The 18,076-nt window shown below is 32.7% G+C and overlaps 1 protein-coding gene and 1 pseudogene across 1 annotated transcript in view; one reads left to right on the top strand and one right to left on the bottom strand.

Annotated features, from left to right (window-relative positions):
- Positions 1-18,076, bottom strand: part of LOC121125902 (uncharacterized) — a 49,749-nt gene that overhangs the window by 19,715 nt on the left and 11,958 nt on the right. The gene's annotated exons all lie outside the window — the stretch shown is intronic.
- Positions 15,763-17,968, top strand: LOC139906611 (Golgi SNAP receptor complex member 1-like; annotated as a pseudogene).

Below are 18,076 nucleotides of genomic sequence, written 5' to 3'. Positions count from 1 at the left end.
GTAGAAAAAAATATTGGTGGCTAAATTAGGGCTGAACGTCCGATCATTTGAATGTTTTGACGAGCTAAAAAGCTAAAAAGTTTGAGCCGAAGTGTGAGTACTAATAACATCATGAAAATGATTCCCACTTCTTCTGTTTTTCACCAATTTCTTGGAATACTTTTGCCAAATAAATGGTCGTGCACCATTCAGAATTAACATTTCTACGTTACACTAATGTCATTGACGCTACGTGACCTGTCAAACTTCACAGAGTGAAGACTCAAAACTTGTACAAGGATTTCATCATTGTTTTCTATTTTAAGAGCTTTCATTATGCAACTAAACGACAGCTGAAACAATAATAAGCACGTTTTGTTTTTATCCCATGTGTTGAAGTGTTAAAACATCACAGATTTAATGAAAAGCAAACTGTGCGCATAGCATGGCTTTGCACTAAATAGATTCATAGCTCATTGCAGCTGACATATTGTCGCTTCTGAAATATGAAAAAGTAATGGCTTTTGGGAAGGAAAAAAAAAGTACAAAAAATGATGGAACGACGTATTACAATGGACAAAGCTCTCAGGGGAAATTATTCTCTTTAACTTAAAGTGTGTTGGATCGAGTCCTGGTTGTTTCTAGAAAAGGATGTATATATCATTTATATGTACTTCAAAGAAGATTTGTAGCTCAGATTGGGTTAATTATAATACAATAATCTTTACTTATACTTAGTCAGTACAACTCCATCTGAAAAAAAAAAAAAAAATTGGGAATAAAAATCCCCAAAAAGTTATTGAACTCATTTTTTGTATGTTTTGCCAGTTAGTATATATAGGTATAAGTTATTGGGACCCATACATTAATAGAAGACTTTTGAAAATTCGTTGTATATTTTTTGAAAAAACGCGGGAAGTTTAACAAATAGCAATTGGAGTCATTTATGATATATATTTGCCTTATTCAAGATATTCATACTTGATAACTTCAAGAACACATCAACAAGTACTGATCCCTTTCAAAATAATGGAGCGGTAAAAAACAAATTTTCTTTTAATAATATACTTCACACGAAATCATCACTGTTACTCTCTGTTTTTCATGAGTAACTACTCAATACTTATATCAAGAATAAAAGAGTAATGATACAAGTTTGAGGAAAAAAACGCGTCGTGATGCCCCATAGTTACTTTAGTCTTAAGAGCACTCACTAATACGACTACATCGTTATTTCTTATATCAAAAATATTTATATGATTTACATAAAAGATCACCCTGTATACATGTTCGATAATATATTCACACACCTGCAATATTTCATTAATACGAGTACATTGTTATTTCGTATATACAAATATGGTTATGATATACAGCATGGGGCACTATCCATACTCGTTTATAATGCATCGGGTAACTTCTTGTAATATATTCAAACATTCAGACAGACAGAAAGACAAACTTGCTTTTGTTATGTACAAATTTGATAAAGAATTAATTTGCTCTCTATGTGCTGGAATATAGAACTACTCAAAGCAATAACGACCCTCTTAATGTTATCATGGGCCACTTTGAGCCTGCATGCATGGGATCTGATTTACTTTGCTTGGTGTGGCGTAATCTTTCCAAAAACTTCTTAATAAGACCGGCTTTTATAATCGAAGGATTGTCTCTGATCAGTACTTCCTATCGAGGCTTACTCCGGATCTGTTATCATTGCTCCTTTATTCTTGAGGAGATAACATTTAATGTGATTATGAAGTCGTGGGGTGAGTACCATAATGATTTAAGGTTGGAAACTCTATATTTTCATAATGAATGATGGAGTTTTCCATTTTTTTTTACAACAAAGTGTATCTGAGTTTTAACAGTCTAAATTTCCTTTTTTTTTTTTTTAATATTAGACGTCTAGGGTGAAAATTAAGGAGTAACATAAAATATTAGTAATTTTTGGGTTAATATATTTTCACAATTAGTACATGATATACGAGGTTCGTTTGAAAAGTTCTACTGGCGCGTATAGAGGTTATTTTTAGTTAGAAGCATCTCTTGGAAAAACACACATCAACTTTCAGCGAGATCGGTCATTTCTTTTTGTTTGAATCAAGGAAATGGAGTGATTTTCAAAAAATGGACGAGAAATAATTTCCTGTGTTGATTAAACACTACTTTATGAAAGGCAAAGAGACTCACAAATAAGCTAATACACATTATGAGGAATCTGAACCTTTGATTAGAACAGTTTGTAAGTGGTTTCAAAATTGGGCACAAGTGACGCAGAACGTTCCGAACGCCTTGTTGAGATTACAACTCCCGAAATCATTGATAAAATCCATGATATGATGATGGATAAAAGAAGAGTGAAGGTGCCTGAGGTTTCTAGTACAGTGGGTATCAATAGTTGGAATCCTATTCCCATTAATTTACCGACCACAACTACTGAGGTGTCAACTGGTGCATTGTCGTGCAGAAAAAGGACTTTTTTTTGTGGGGGATTCATGGGCGTTTATCTTGGAGAAGACAATCTGTCTTCTCCATACATATGGATGTCCTAAAGTCTTCCCTGGAGAAGGAGAGTCGTGACGTGTCTGAGAAATACGTAAAGAAGACCAGTAAGACCAACTGGCCTAGAATTAAGGTACCATAGTAAAGGTCAAGGTGCTGACTTTGAGATTTATTAAAATAAATACCTGATATAAAAGTGACATCCGTCTACTTTAAATTAACATACTAGATTGATTTTTGGTGAAGCAACGGGCCAAATAGAACTTTACCCTATTACCCTATGGACCCATCCTTATTGTCTGTATCGTTGTTCCGATACTCCACCAAAAATTAACCTAATATGATAAATTTTTAAGATTTATGCAAATGGGAAACGACTGAACAGGAGATACAATTGTTGATATAATATAGCACTCAATATAATATCCGTTTAACTCAGTAACACCCTCAATTCAGGTCATGAACAATGCAAAGACCCTGTAAACTATAGTCCGATCTAAATTCTTCAATTCCAGGACAACCGAGTCAATCAGGGACTTCTTGATTGCGTAAGGACTTATGTTGACCTTTCACTCAAGGTAGCTCCTGACAAAATTATCTATCATATTCAAATATGCTTGGACACCCAGTTGTAGTAGTTGTACTTGGGCCAATCCTGAGTCGTTTTAGAGTAGTTGGGGGGGGGCAAAGTCCATTAGATAGACCTCATTCGACTTCTTTGATGGAGGGGAGGACCACCGACTCCTGCTCTGATCAGGGCCCCTTCTTTTTCATAAATTCCTGCCCTCCAACAGGGCCTTCCTCAACTCAGTAACCCCCTTCTTGTCAATCCCTCCTCTCTTTGAGACCTCAACAATTCCCAACCACAAATTGACCGAAATACTTATCGACAAAAATCGAGCTGTTAATTGATAATTGAAATATATGGAAGTTTCTTTTACAACAAAAGGACTCTATATATAGGATATTCTAAGAATGGGGGTCGTTTCCCAGTTGTTTATTCTAAAACGGGTTCCTACATTTGAGTGGTTGGGGGCCATTGATATGCAATATATATTTGTAATATAACTAGGATTTAGTATGAATTCATACTATCAGATTTTATGATCCAGAAATTACTTTGGATCTTTTTTATGATCATTAAATGTTCGAGTACACAGAGCCAGTTCGGGTCTCAGATCTTTTTGAGTATCACAAGCTTATTTTTATTGTACACACATGCTTCAGATCTTGCTCCGTCCTATCTTCAGCATCATCTTGTAATGTTGCTCAAACATTACAACTTTTAGGAGGGGAATACATTTTAACGACTAAAACCCATTGAAATGAGACGGAGACAATAAAAGCCACCCTAATGAACATGTAGATAAAATTATTTATGCGGAAGTGTTGTCCTCAAGAAGTAAAAACAAAAATTCCTATTGTGGATCATAAAATCAAAAATCTCGTTTCTTTATTTTCAAAGTCTCTTTGCAAATACCTATAAATATATATAAATAAAATGTAATTAACACATTTGAAAAAAACACAACAACAACAGACTCTCAAGGTCTATAAATAAATACACAATATATTTCTAATTCTTAATGGAGTGAGATCATACTAAAGGTTAAAGTCAACACTATTATTAGAGTTACCTACTTATTGAGATCCTGGTGTTTCATGATATGGGTCAGTTGTGCTATTTATATACTTGAATGTCAAGTTATTCAATATCTACATACGTAATATGACTAGTGTTGGTGAATATTACTTGGTCGAGTAAGAAGTTACTTATTACATAAAAGGTGAAGTAAACAGTTCATAGCATTTTTATTTTGACAATAAAATGAACATAATTAGGATTCTCAAATTTAGAAGGCTCTAAACAATTGTTTGGCTAATTTACAGTTCCATGGCAATGGAATAAGTGCTTACATGCCGGTCCAACTCTACGACTGCCATTATTTTATGGCAGTTCATATACTATTGGATCGATAAACAATACAGTGAACCTGAACAATGTTCTAATTTTTCTCCTCTTTTGTACTTCCATTTTGGAACTCTTCAACTCATAGATTGCTTCACCAAACTGGATATGAACTTTTTTAAAGTGTACGCTTAAACTTTAAGCACACTTTAAGCTTTTAAAAAAAAAATGTAAATTGCTAGATGTAGCTCACGAAAGACATCTAGCAAAAAAAAGTTCAGAGCTTTTTACTTAGCCAAAGTACTACTTAGTTGAGTAATAAGTTACATATTAACTCGTGTAGAAGGGATTCAGTTACATAACTTATTACTTAGAATCAGGAGTAATACTATTGATATCTTACTTATTTTACGATATCCTGCCTTGAGAGATGAATAATGCTATAATTTATTCGACGAGTTACTTATATTGAATAATGATTAGTTGAATATTTGTGAATTATTATAAGAGTCATATCTAGAGTTGATATCTTTGTGAGGGAGAAAAGAGCGGGAGCGAAACATGTTGTACACTTGAGTGACGTCACTTGTAAATATCAGCTCCTCGTTATATGATTTTGTGTGAATAAAAAGGAATTACTGTTAGAGCGAGGAGAACCTTCCGCATTCAAAAAGGATTAGAACATTATTGAATTATATTTCAATTCATATATATTTATGTTAAAATGCATTTTTAAATCAATTTACACCAAAAATAGGCGAGGATTCTTCTTTTAGAGGGAGATGTTAACACACCCTGACTTGCTATACAATGAACAAAGAAGAAGAAAGAGCACACACATCAACCGTTTATTCTTTTTCTAATTGCTATACTTAGCTTTTTCCTTACAAACGTCCCCTCTTTAATAATGCTATAATCAATTCAGGAAAATCCTTCCATTGAATAATGATTAAGTAAATATGTGTGAATGAATATACAGCCATCCCTAGTGAGGACAATCGTATGCATTTAATAGCTAGGCCGTTTTTTTGGCAAATTGAAGAGTGATTTTTTTAGATTCTTAGGGATGTCACTATATTAAATTAGATTATGGGGATGAGTCGAAATTGATGTTGATATGATTAGGTTCTTAACTGGCAGATTTGGAATTAATATAATTCTTATTTTTTCAATCTTTCGACACCATGATTATATTGATATAAATTATAATCCATTTTCCTCATGAATTCCCCAATTTGTTCTTCATCTATTAACAATGTCTCTTATATCCGAACTTTGTAGCATATAAACGTCACATTTCATGATATAAATGTAGAACAAGGGCGTAGAATTGAAAACTCGCTCGAAAAGGGTTATTCCTGTTCTCTAGGACTATTGGGTCAATTAGGAAACATAACTCCTTCTTTTAATCATTTTGATTACCAATGTGTTCCTTTTCGGAAAGATCAATGCTCAGCAATTCCTTATATTTCTCCATTGAGTCTTAAAGCCTATGGGGTTTGATATTTTATTGCCTTGGATAGGCAGGATTAAAACTCATTGAAAGAATATGTGTTCCGAATTCGGTACCTATATTGGGACGTCAAAGTGGTGTTTGCCATATTTGTTATGGTCATTCTCAAGAATTAGTCTAAATATTCAGAGAATCTATACAGAAAGTTCTTTGGTTGATTGGATTTAAATATTAAGGACAGTATTGATGAGTACATGTACCATGTCCAAATCGAAAGAAGGGATTATAATACAAGGGTTGAATACACCAAAACTCATCCGGAATTCGTTACGTTATTGACTGTCGACTTTTCTAAAGGTCTTGTCTTCTCATCTATCCAAATAGGGAAAACCCATTTTACTTCTCTTTATAAAGTTAATCGTTTTGCTATTGATAATGAAGGATTAGGATAATGCAATATACATATTTTTGATGAGGCTGAGCAGTCTTTGTAATCTTGTTTTAAAATATTTTCAGGAAACTATTAGGAAAGGCTGTTTACCATATCCTGAATTGGAGCGTATAAGTGGTGCTCCGCGTCTTGAAATTCAATATGATATTTTTGGGTAAGAAAATTAAAAAAAAAAAGGGAAGTTCTTCTACTTTTAACAATTTATTTCCTTTAGAGAGGCCAGAATAAAAGTTATATCATTACGGGCATACATGGTTATTTGTGGGCCATTTGATGAAGTTTCTGTACACTTTCTTTCTGTAAATTATTCAAAGTTATTCGCCAACTGGGGTTCCTGTGTATTTTCCAAATCTTGTTATAATCAACAAAAAATTGAATTTGTGGAAGATTTAGTAGAAGTATTAATCAAATCCTCTACTAAATTCAATGTTATATCCTCGGAAAAGAGTGAAATTTTAGACAAGTATTTCTGTCCTTCTAACAGGAATAAAGAACTATGACATATTCACTTTTCAAATCTACTTCTCCTGGAGTTGTACACGTAGAAGAATGGTCTAGTAGTTCACAAACTCTGGCTCGTAACTGATTGAAACATGTCATTTTGTTCCTTGAATACCTTTCTCTATTCCTGAGGAGTATATTCTAAAGAAAGAAAAAACTTATTGGAGGAAAGAATGGTAATATCTTATGAAGAATGCCGTTCCTTTACTTTCTTCGAATGAAAAGAAACAACTTTTTTTTTTTTTAAATCTATAAAAAATGAAACGAACTTATCCAACAAAGAATTAATAACTATTCATTTTCCTCAACATAACGATTTCTTGTTTACGTTAACTTCTTCTCATATATTTTTTTATTTATCCAAAGATTACTCATTATTTTTATCCTCACTATCTAATCATTTGGAATAAGATATTCCTTCATCATTATCGGCTAATTTATTGCAAGTTATCACTCAACATTAAGCTGTTTATAATATATGAATTTGTAATCCACCCCTTTTTATTATCAGACAGCATGCTTTTTTCATGTCAAGGGAATGATGATTTGCACAGTCAATATTTGAAGAAGGAGATTACAAAATGTGGAACTTGTAAACAATGTAGGAAAAAATATCCTTAAAAAATACTGGTAAATATTTATATGTACGAAATACAACTCATAACCTCTGGATAGAATTAATTTACGTATTATTTAAGTGTATATATTTTTTTCTTATTGATCAAATTTTGTAATAATTTACCATTTGAAAACTATTTGTGGGTAATTACTTCTATATTTCTAATTTTCAACAAATGACATTTATCCCTCCATATCAATCTGTTCGATTTTTTACCTTCATCTACGAAATCTACGTCATTTCTAACTAAGTTAAAAAATTCATAATACTCTTTTCTTGATTATTGACATATTGGGATCGACGATGTTGGTGGATATGAGGTAGTTTAGAATATTGATATAAGGCGTAAGTTAGTTCCATTCTAATTATAAATACATAGAAAATTACACCCAAATTTTCATTTAACAATTCATAAGACCCTAATTAACCCGATAGTTGATTGAATTTTGTTAAATTTCTTTTAATTTTATCATTTTAAAAAATATGTAAGGAAAAATACTATTAAGTGATGAATATCAGAGAAAATATCTATTTATTTTATATTATGAATTATTTATTTACTTAAATCCATTCTGAAGTAAAAATTTAAAGGAAATCGTAGCAATTCGGGATATGATATTTTTGATGAAGGAATTCATCTGTGTAAGAAAAAATTCTATTTTATTTTTGTTTTGCTGCAACAATACGATATTTTTGGTACTTTTTGCTTTTGTTATTTATCATATAACAGCTAGCTTTATATTTCTCTTGTAATATAATTTGAGATTGATATAAATATATGAAAAGATATTGTGATTTAAAAAAGTAAACATTTTAAATTGTATAGGAGTAGTTACAAATTATAATTTTTTTTTTTTTATCATTTACAGACCTTGTGACAAAAGCACACATTAAATAAGGGTATGTATTTTGTAGAGGCAGTGATTATGGCCCTGGAGACTGTTTCCCGGCTTACGCGGTGCATGACCCTTTAAAGAGCACACGCATCAACCGTTTTTCCTCTTCTTTCTAGGAACTTAGTTTTTTCTTTACTCAAATCCCTTTCTTTAAAAACAACAATCTATATCTGAGTATAAAGTAATTATGAAAGGGGTGGATGCATCTAAGGAAAAAACTAAATTGTATAGCGATTAGAAAAGGAAAAACAGTTGATGCGTGTGCATCTTTCTTTCCTGTTATTCAGTATTTAATTATTCGTGTATGTGTTAACATCTCCTTCGACAAGAAGAATTCTTCCCTATTTTTGTTGTAAATTCTTTTTCAAATGAATATAAAAAAATATATACATGTTTTAGATATAACTTGCAAAGTTGATAGACTAGTTATCTAAGTCTTCGTTGGAGTGGGAGTAGAATTGAGGATGGACATAGTAGTAATTTTTGCTTAAATCATGGTTAGATACACAGTGGGATTTGTATCTTTTTACCTCGTCTTATAGGTGCTCTTAGATAATCGAATGAAACTTCATAACAGCTAAACTGCTCTCTTTCTAAACATTCTTCATGGTCTGGATTACAATGTTAATTTTCGGAAATTTGAAAAAAAAAGAAGTACTAATGTAAAAAGAAAAAGTAATTAATAGCATTATTGATTGGCATTTAAAAACCATCTATTTTTTTTTTTTTTTTTTGTAGAAATTGCAAAAATTTGTAATAAAATGTTCCAGAAATTGACAATAACATTTTGATGTAATGAAAGGTTTATAATTGTTTGTCAGAAATGTATCGTTTTACGGCATTTCTTCATAAAACTAGAAAATTGACGTTTGATGGAAAAAGAGAGAGAAAAAAAAGAAAAATTATTCAGAAAATGATAGTATTTCCGTTAGGCAGCTATTTTTATGTGTCAAATTTATATGCAAACAAATTCCCAGACAAATTTGTACAAACTTTATTATATTTAAAAATTGGAAATTCTATTGAAAATCCTTTTTTTTTGCACCTGAAAAAAAAAAAACGAAACTACAATTTTTACAATGCCATAACTTTTTTGGTTTTGAATAAATTTAGGAAAATTTATATTTGTATAGTTGTTTTGTAAGACGGCAGTCACTTTTTGAAAAAAAAAATACATCAGCAGTTTATCTACTCTCTTTGAGCTCTAAAAAAACAATTTTTGTATTTCAGGTATACAATAAGCCCCCTGTATATGACTCCCCACTCACGTCTGTACTTAAGCTGTTGATGAATCATAGACACAAAAATTGATGAGGTCAAGGGACAGCTGCTTTTTAACGGCAATTTCAAGGAAAAGTTTTTTTAATTCCATTGTTACTAATTCTAAAACGTCATTATTGATCAATCTGCCCTCAACTAGTTTGAATGGGGGAAACAAATACCACGTGATAGATATTTGTACAATCTACCCATCGTAGGAACACTATTTTTGTCATTCAGAGCAATGGAATATATATAAATATATAGAGATAATATTTTTGATGGTAGTTTGCCATTGAGAGCCAAACATAATTTTGAACAATTTTGCTCAGGTAGAATAATTCAGCTGCTATAAAAAGAGATTGAGTTGGATATTTTGCGTATAATGTCTTTATTACATAGATGACGTTTGTGTCGACTTCCTTTCTGCTATAGTTGCATGTACCTAATCATATGAAACGTCATGAAAGCCTAGCTGCTCCTCTCCTCTCTAACATTTTTCAAAGTGCCAGTGTTACCATGTTCATTTTCGCTTTCTTTTTAGCATATCGGCAGATCATATAATTTTTAACTATGTAAGTATAAAGTCAAAAACTAGTGCGTGGACTTGGCGTGGGTTTTTTGTTGAGTTATAAGTGTAAGTCTTTGTTGGACTTAGGATTGGATTGCTCCCGTAGTAATTCCAGCCAATATGTTCTTGCTGGATTCAATATATTTCCTTCTTCTCACGACTCCTTGCCGCTGATTTAATTAAACGTCATGACAGCTAAGCTGTTGTTCTCTCCTCAAGTATCATTCTTCAAATTGTCAGGTTAAACAATTTCAGTATCATATATTTTTACATACCAGCAGGATATATATTTATTCATTAATGATTATAACACATCAGTTGGGAATCTAACTGGTTATCATGGTTTTAAATTGTTCAATTATGTAGTGGTTATATTTTAATAAGAGATCGTGGGATATTAATTCATCCCATTGCCGCCCAAGAGGACTAAGCGGTCATTTAAAAAAAACAAATTTATTGGTTTATTATGCCTAAATAAATAAAAAATAACAGCTATAGAACCCGTTTTCTAATTAAGGATGTGTTTGTTAGAGAGTGTCTATGTATATAATTATAGATTCAAATAATATTACCTCCCAGTATGTAAAAAGCAAAACAAATATTACCATAATCACCATGAATATTTTTTCATGTATTTAAAAAAGCTGTTAATATTCAAGGCTTGAAAAGAGACCATATAAGCATAGAGTAATTACTAGTGTGTGTGCTCATGAAAACCGAAGAGTAACACTGAGAATTCGTTTGGATACTTATTATTGTAAGTCCTTGTTTGAGTCGGAGTAGAATAAAGGATCAACATCCGAGTAATTTCAGCCTATAATTTATGACTATGTACATATTGCAGTTTGTGTTTTTTCCTTCATACCCACTCTCCTCCCAAGCATTCTTCAAATTGTGAGGATTACCACATTCATTTACGGTTTCTTCTTTTTAACTTACCTACATTTCATATTATTAGGTTAGGAAGAAGGTAATTTCGTATTTCCAACTCTTTTTTTAACTTAGTATATCTTGTTAACTATTGGTCACATCGGATCATACGATAAAGTGATTCAAAGGTGTGGCTGTATACTGGAATATCTTTTAAGACAGTATTGCACTTGACTGGTTCAGTCGTGAGTAATCATGCGTCGAGTATTGAGGTCTCAAACGAAGAAATTTCCTATATTTCATGGACCAAATTTCCATTTTTGAATTGGTGCTGAATCGAAACAAATTTGATCCGTTTCTGAAGCTTATCGTAACTGGTGATGAAAAATGGATCACATACGTCAATATCCATCGGCCCTGACCAGACCAAGACGGGATTTACTACTAGGAAGGTGATGCTGTGCATTTGGTGGTCCATTGAGAGGGAATAATATGCTATGAGCGGTTGCCCTATTACCAAACGCTCAATTCTGCCATCCACGGTGAACAACTCGACCGTTTCAAGCTGGCAATTGAACAAAAGTGGTCAGCATTGGTGAATAGGAGTGTAATTATTGCCAATATAGACAAGGGCATTATGATGTTGCATTCTCTCGCTGTTTACCATATACATGCACTATGATAAAACTATACAAAGATAAGGCAATGAACACGACCATACAAAGAGGTATATGTGCTACTACAGAAGTTCCTTAAACCTATTTGAGATTAAAGTTATTTGCGATAATTTTTTTCATCATTGTATATATAATAAATTTTTAAATACAATATTCTTGCATTGTTTGACGTCTCTCATATGCGAGAGGGGGTATCTATTGATGAGGTGGTCTATACTTTTTGGCTCTTCAATCACACTTCTTCGATTTGCTTAGGTGGGCCAAGGAAAGCCCGTGACCTGTGTAACCTTGAACAAGTATTCTCATACTTCTACGTCCAAGTTTGATAGCCTTATATTTCGGTTCTTTTAAAGTAACGTGTGAATGTGTCATGCCTTTTATCTTTTTTGTATTTTTTGCTTCAAACTTTGAAGAAGAAGAAGTCATGTATTCTCTCCTTCCCATAGCCTGGTAGCACTCCAACACACTAAGGATCTTTACTCTCAGAATCACTCTTATTCCAAGGTTATCTGGATATGTATTCCCTGTACTATGAGAATGACCTTTGCACCAATCAAGATGTATATTTTCTCAATTGCTGCTTGAGAATTTGATCGAATTATTACATTTGTTGATGGTTTTTCTTGCTGGATGAGAGTCTCCACTGAATTTGTGATTGCAAAAACCTCTGCTTGGAACACTGATGCCTCATTGTTCAATGTGATCGATAAGAGGTAGAATTGATGTATCACCTCGAGTGATAGCCCATCTGGAACCGGTCTTACCATCTTCACCTTTGGATCTATCGATATGGATGATTATGTGTGGGTCATTATATTTGTTAATTTTGGGCAGACTAAGTATTTGATCGCTGGAGAAATGGTGACAACGACACCTTGGAAGATTACCAATGCCATCACAGGTGTCCTCAAAATTGTTCTGCTCTCCATCTTGATTTTGTTTCTTTTTTTTTCTTCAGTAATGGCATTCCCCATATAATACACCCATAGAGGATGATGATATGTCTGACCATGACGTCATACAACCAGAGAGCTTTATCTGTAGTTAACCACCAATTTTTTTTGGCCATGATCCATATACGAGTACACCTGTCAGCTTTTTCGTTCAGGGGTTCTGTCCTTGATCAAATGTCACACCTTTAGTCCATTGTAACACTCTTTTAAAGCATTTCAATCCAGCAATATTATTTTCCACTAAGACTCTAAGTATTACGTAATCATTATTGCGTAAAAGACAAAGAGTAATCCTTAGGATTTGTCGCGAAGTTATAAGTGATAGTCCTTGTTAGAATCCAAATAGAATTGAGGATCTACATCGAAGTATTTTTTTAATCTCATTTCCTTCCTGTTATAGGTGCCTGTGGCTAATTTAATGAAACGTCTTGAACGATAACCTCTCTCCTTTCAAACTGTCATTTATGCGGTTATATTTTTTCAATAAGCAGGAGTCTTTAGAATTTACAATTCTATATGTACAACCCTCAGTTCTCTATATGTATACATATTATATAAAAATATCATAAAATATGGAGGACTCGACAGAAAACAAGGCACACAATGACTACAAATAAACGAACAAATATCAATAGGAAGTATGTTGTTTTTTTATTATGTAAAATACAGTAGTAGTATACTAACTTCATACCATCACTAATCAGTGCAGCGTATTCTCGTAAACATATTATGTATATGTAAGTAGACAACTTAATTTAAGAATGACATTCAGAATCCTGGTATTTATTAAAATAGAGTGTTTTCAATTGACGTCAGCATTATTGTTGACGACCATTTTAGGAACAACAGCAATCGACTTTAATAACAATGATGAGCCTTTTTTTTCCCTCCAATTCCCTGCTTTTCAGTGAGTCAAATCTCCATTTTTCACTACAACAATGTGACCTTTGACTAATTCGAATTTAACCCATGGACTGTTTAGTACCTAAATATAAGCTGTGCTCTTTGTGCCATTTTAGAGTCCTAAATTTTTGTTTGCATAGTTTATTATCTTTTTTACACACAGTTATTGCTTGGAAATAAAATACATATGAAAAGATTCGTTATATTCCCCCCCCCCTTCCTCCATTTATTAGACCAATAAAAAACATACAGGTTAATGAGACCATGTTCGGTTCCACTTTTTAAATGGCCTAGTGCAAATCAGGTTCAAGGTCAACCAGGTAGTTTTGCAATTTGATGTTGATCTCAACCCCAACTCGAACAGGTACGTGGAGGGAACAAGTAGTGTGAGCCCCGCCACAGTTATGTGTGGATACGAAACCTGCACATTACCACAGAATGCCTTCAGACCTTCAAAAACAGATTTTGCTCCTAAGTCATACTCCAGGTCTTCGATGTCTTCTGCTTCCTTTGTGCAGTTGTCAGGTGAAGGAGTCCCTTGTGAACTCCATCATGGGGCTGCTGCTTTTGAAATCCGAAAAAGAGTGCTGAAACTTGTCTAGCAGTCTGTCGAAGTTGATGATAGCTTCGTTCTAGAAACGTATCTGACACTACCTGCAGTCTCACTTATTCGCACCAATGTTGGAAAAACCGTTTCACAGGGGACAGTCTGTAACTCGCCTTGCATTTCCTCACACATTCACAAATCTCAACCACCCTTCACATACAATATCATCACAACACACGAAATAAATAACCATAAGAATTTATACACCTTTGAGTAATTACTTAATAATCATGGGAGCTCTGTTACCCAACTGTTACATAAATGAGAGAGACTGTAAGAGGTTGTCACTTTTACCAAAACATATTGGTTGCTTTTGCTATTGAAAGAGTCTTTAAATGGCTGTGTTTTGAAATATGGTTCAAAGTATGGAAAAATTGGTTAATATTGAAATGGGTGAAATTTTGAAGCAGTAGTTCTTTTTTACAACTGGTCAATCTCCCCTTGGCAACTCCACCATTCCCCACGAGAGGGGAATTTCCCCATATTAAGAACCACTGATTTAAAATATAACCACCCCGAAAATCCTTTGTGTTACCTTCAATTTTTCATGAACCACGTACCTACTTTTATTCCCACCTTCCGAATAAAAAAATCATAATAACGATTGAGAAAAAAAAAACAGAAAATTATATTATGAGCCAGGAAGTACTTTAGCTTGTTTCTAAGCCTCATCTAAAGTCACATCCATAATTTAAATTTTAAAAAGTGATTTACCACTTTTTTAATTCTTTTTTAATGTGATTTGAACTAAACACGCGCTAGATTTCAGTTATTTTATAGAGTTCTCCCTGTATATTATACTTCCTTTTATACGGTATTGGTATATTAATCAGGGAGCACAATATACAGTGCACCCGGTGACTAATTTCAATAAATTCATGCTTACATAAATTATATTTTACTCACTGGATGACTCTTCTGTTGAATCAATGTTACTTTTGAAAGACTTTTTCACGATAATTATACAGATTTTTTGGAAAATAACGGATGGTAACCTCAATCCAGTCAAATTATTTCCCCTCACTCAGTAGCATATTGTATATCATGGTCACATATGAATGAACTCCCCTAATTACCTTAATGGAAAATCCTTTGAGATTGAAGGAAGCAAGTGATGATGTTATCATAAATACTCAGGACTGCAATAATGTTTTCTTAACCAAAAATTATTTAAAAAATATATGAACGGTTGCATACAATTAATTACGTCAGTGAAAACGCTTTATATACTATGATGTAAAGTGTAAGTCGTGGACTTGGATCTGAACTATCCAGATCCAGTATAAATACGCCAGTATTGTCCAGAACGATTTAACGAACTTCCTTCGACTTTTGGAACTTATACAAATGATTAACAAATGTACACAACCAAAAAGTTCTTTGAGTAAATGTAAAAATATATATTAACTGGAAACGGGATATACTTTTTATTAATAAAAAATAATGGTGACCACAAGATTCGTTCAAAGGAATTTTTGCCTACCAAGTAACCATTACCTGTTTTTGCCTATGGCCAACACGCTTGGGGGTACAAATTTGGCCTCCATAGAAGTTTCTGAAAATTGGTACTCTGAGTTTTTTGTCAATAGGGATAAGGGATTTTACAAGATGGGCACTATGAAGTGGATTTCTCGTTTGCAGCAAGTTATTGAAGAGAATGGAGTATACCTGAATTCAATTGGATGATTGTAACACTTCTTATTAAGCATTGATATGATGAAAAATATATACAAAACATAATTACTTTTACCTAACCTATTATATGAGGGGTAAAAATCCTGGTGCGAAACATCCTGAAACCAAAAATGTTAATTAATACTCTTCGGATTGGTCTAAAGAAACTAAAAAGGACTTAAATCTAATAATCTGCAATCGGTCTTTTATGTTAACTACAAAAGCTGAAATGACTTATTGATTAATTTCGTCAAATAAATCAACTATTCTACGCTCTAGTTATTATTTTCTTCCTTTTTATATTGTTCAATCCTAGCTTTCAGTGAAGAAAATCAAAAGATATGACTGAAGGAGCAAGTAATCAATCCTTAGAACCGGTGAATGATAAAAAAGATAGTACAGTAAAAAAAAAAAAAAATGACAGAAAGGGGCCAAAATAGTTACTGTTATTGCATCATGCAGCCTGTCTTCCAAAAAGAAACAGACAAACGGCCCAAAATCATCTGGTAGTTAGCCAAATAAGTCGTTCATAATATCAAAATCCTACGTAATAATTAATTCGATACTGCATTATTAGAATGCTTTGTAATATTTTATTTAAACCGTAGATATACATTTGTATCTGTATATGATAGACAAAATGTCTTCATATAGAAATAATAAGATGCTCAGTTTATTTATGTATATTTGACAAGGGATCCACAATAAAAAATATTATTTTCCTTTCAGAAACGGAATATAAATATGTTATAATTTATTACTTTGTTTATGAATCAAAATGAATAAATTATGAGATGGCCATACGTAACAAATAACATAAGGGAATCGACATCTGAGGACAAAATTCTTGTGATGAAGAGAAACCGCCGTGGGAGAGAAACACTGATTACGATTCAACTCTACTAATTTATCAGATTCTATGACAAATTATATAATTAAGTATTTCGCAAATTGATTAGTAATTTTAATATAATCAAATTAAAAAAAAAATAGTACGGATATCAAATAGTATTTGTATAAACATCCAATATGCAAAAAACCGTGTCCGGTTGGATTAGTATTGTTGCATGGTAAAATTGTCGTGTGCATTATTAGTATGCTTGTGAGAAATTGCATTGCAAAACATTTGTATTCTTATCGTGTACAATTTTGCTGCAATTTATATTATATTGTGGCAATCAAACTCTTCAATGATAAAATAAATTCATCGCAGCCTTTATCCACATTATTATGGACCCTTCTAATATCCAAAAATGCACACTAGACCTCAGGTTGTACAAGTAAAGTGCGGAGCCTCAAGGCAAGGAACCCTCATAGTATTCTAAAATATTGAAGTGCTGGGCCCAAAGACAGTTAAAGCATTTCTAAGCACCTGAGGCACATTCTTATGGGTTCTTTTATACCCCAGGCCGCGGGTTGTGCATATGAGCTTCTGGAACCCGAGACAGGTTGAATTCTTCCACCGTGGTTTCCCTGAGTATCAAAAACCTAGTTTCTAAAATCCAAAAAAACATATCCATATTTTACAACAATATATGTAGTATATACAGTTCTCACTCATGTAAATCATATAGATATATACAGTATATGCGAAGAGTTGTAATAAATACGAACAGCTGCAAAAATGAATAAAATCTACTAGGTGTTTAGGTCAACTCTTCTATAATAAATAAGGTAAAATATTTATAAGCATCTCTTGATCGTTTAACTTCTATAAATGACTTATTATCGAAATCTACTTTTAGTTCTGGGTCCACAGGGCGACATATCCTGCAACGTCAAGTGAAAAATTATTTCAGATTATCAACAAGAGTTTCGAAATACTAAGGCTCACATAGAAAGTATCATTCAAACACAAGATTTACTCAGGAGTAACAGTTCTAATGTTTATTATAAACTAAATGAAGAAATTGAGTCTCTTCTAATGGAAATTGAATCTGTATGAAATTCAGAGAGATTACTTGATGAACGCCAAGCATTTACAGCCATGAAAAAAAAGTTAAACGAAATAAGGAACCGATTTCCATTGATATATAATCTTGTTCATAAGGTCAATTAAAAAAAAAAAAAAGATGCTGCCATTCTAGGGTCCGTGATAAACTTTTGCTTGCTTTTCTTTTTGTGGTACATGTTTGGATAGAAATAAGTAACTACATATATCTTCCGTTGTTTGACATAGCTATATAATACATCTGGTGATTCAGTACATTTTATTTTTGAGCAAATTAGTGGAGTATCCATTCGCTAT

This window comes from Lepeophtheirus salmonis, chromosome 11, assembly GCF_016086655.4.
Source record: "Lepeophtheirus salmonis chromosome 11, UVic_Lsal_1.4, whole genome shotgun sequence".
Classification (NCBI taxonomy): Eukaryota; Metazoa; Arthropoda; class Copepoda; order Siphonostomatoida; family Caligidae; genus Lepeophtheirus; species Lepeophtheirus salmonis.
This window is presented reverse-complemented; position numbering and strand designations above follow the sequence as displayed.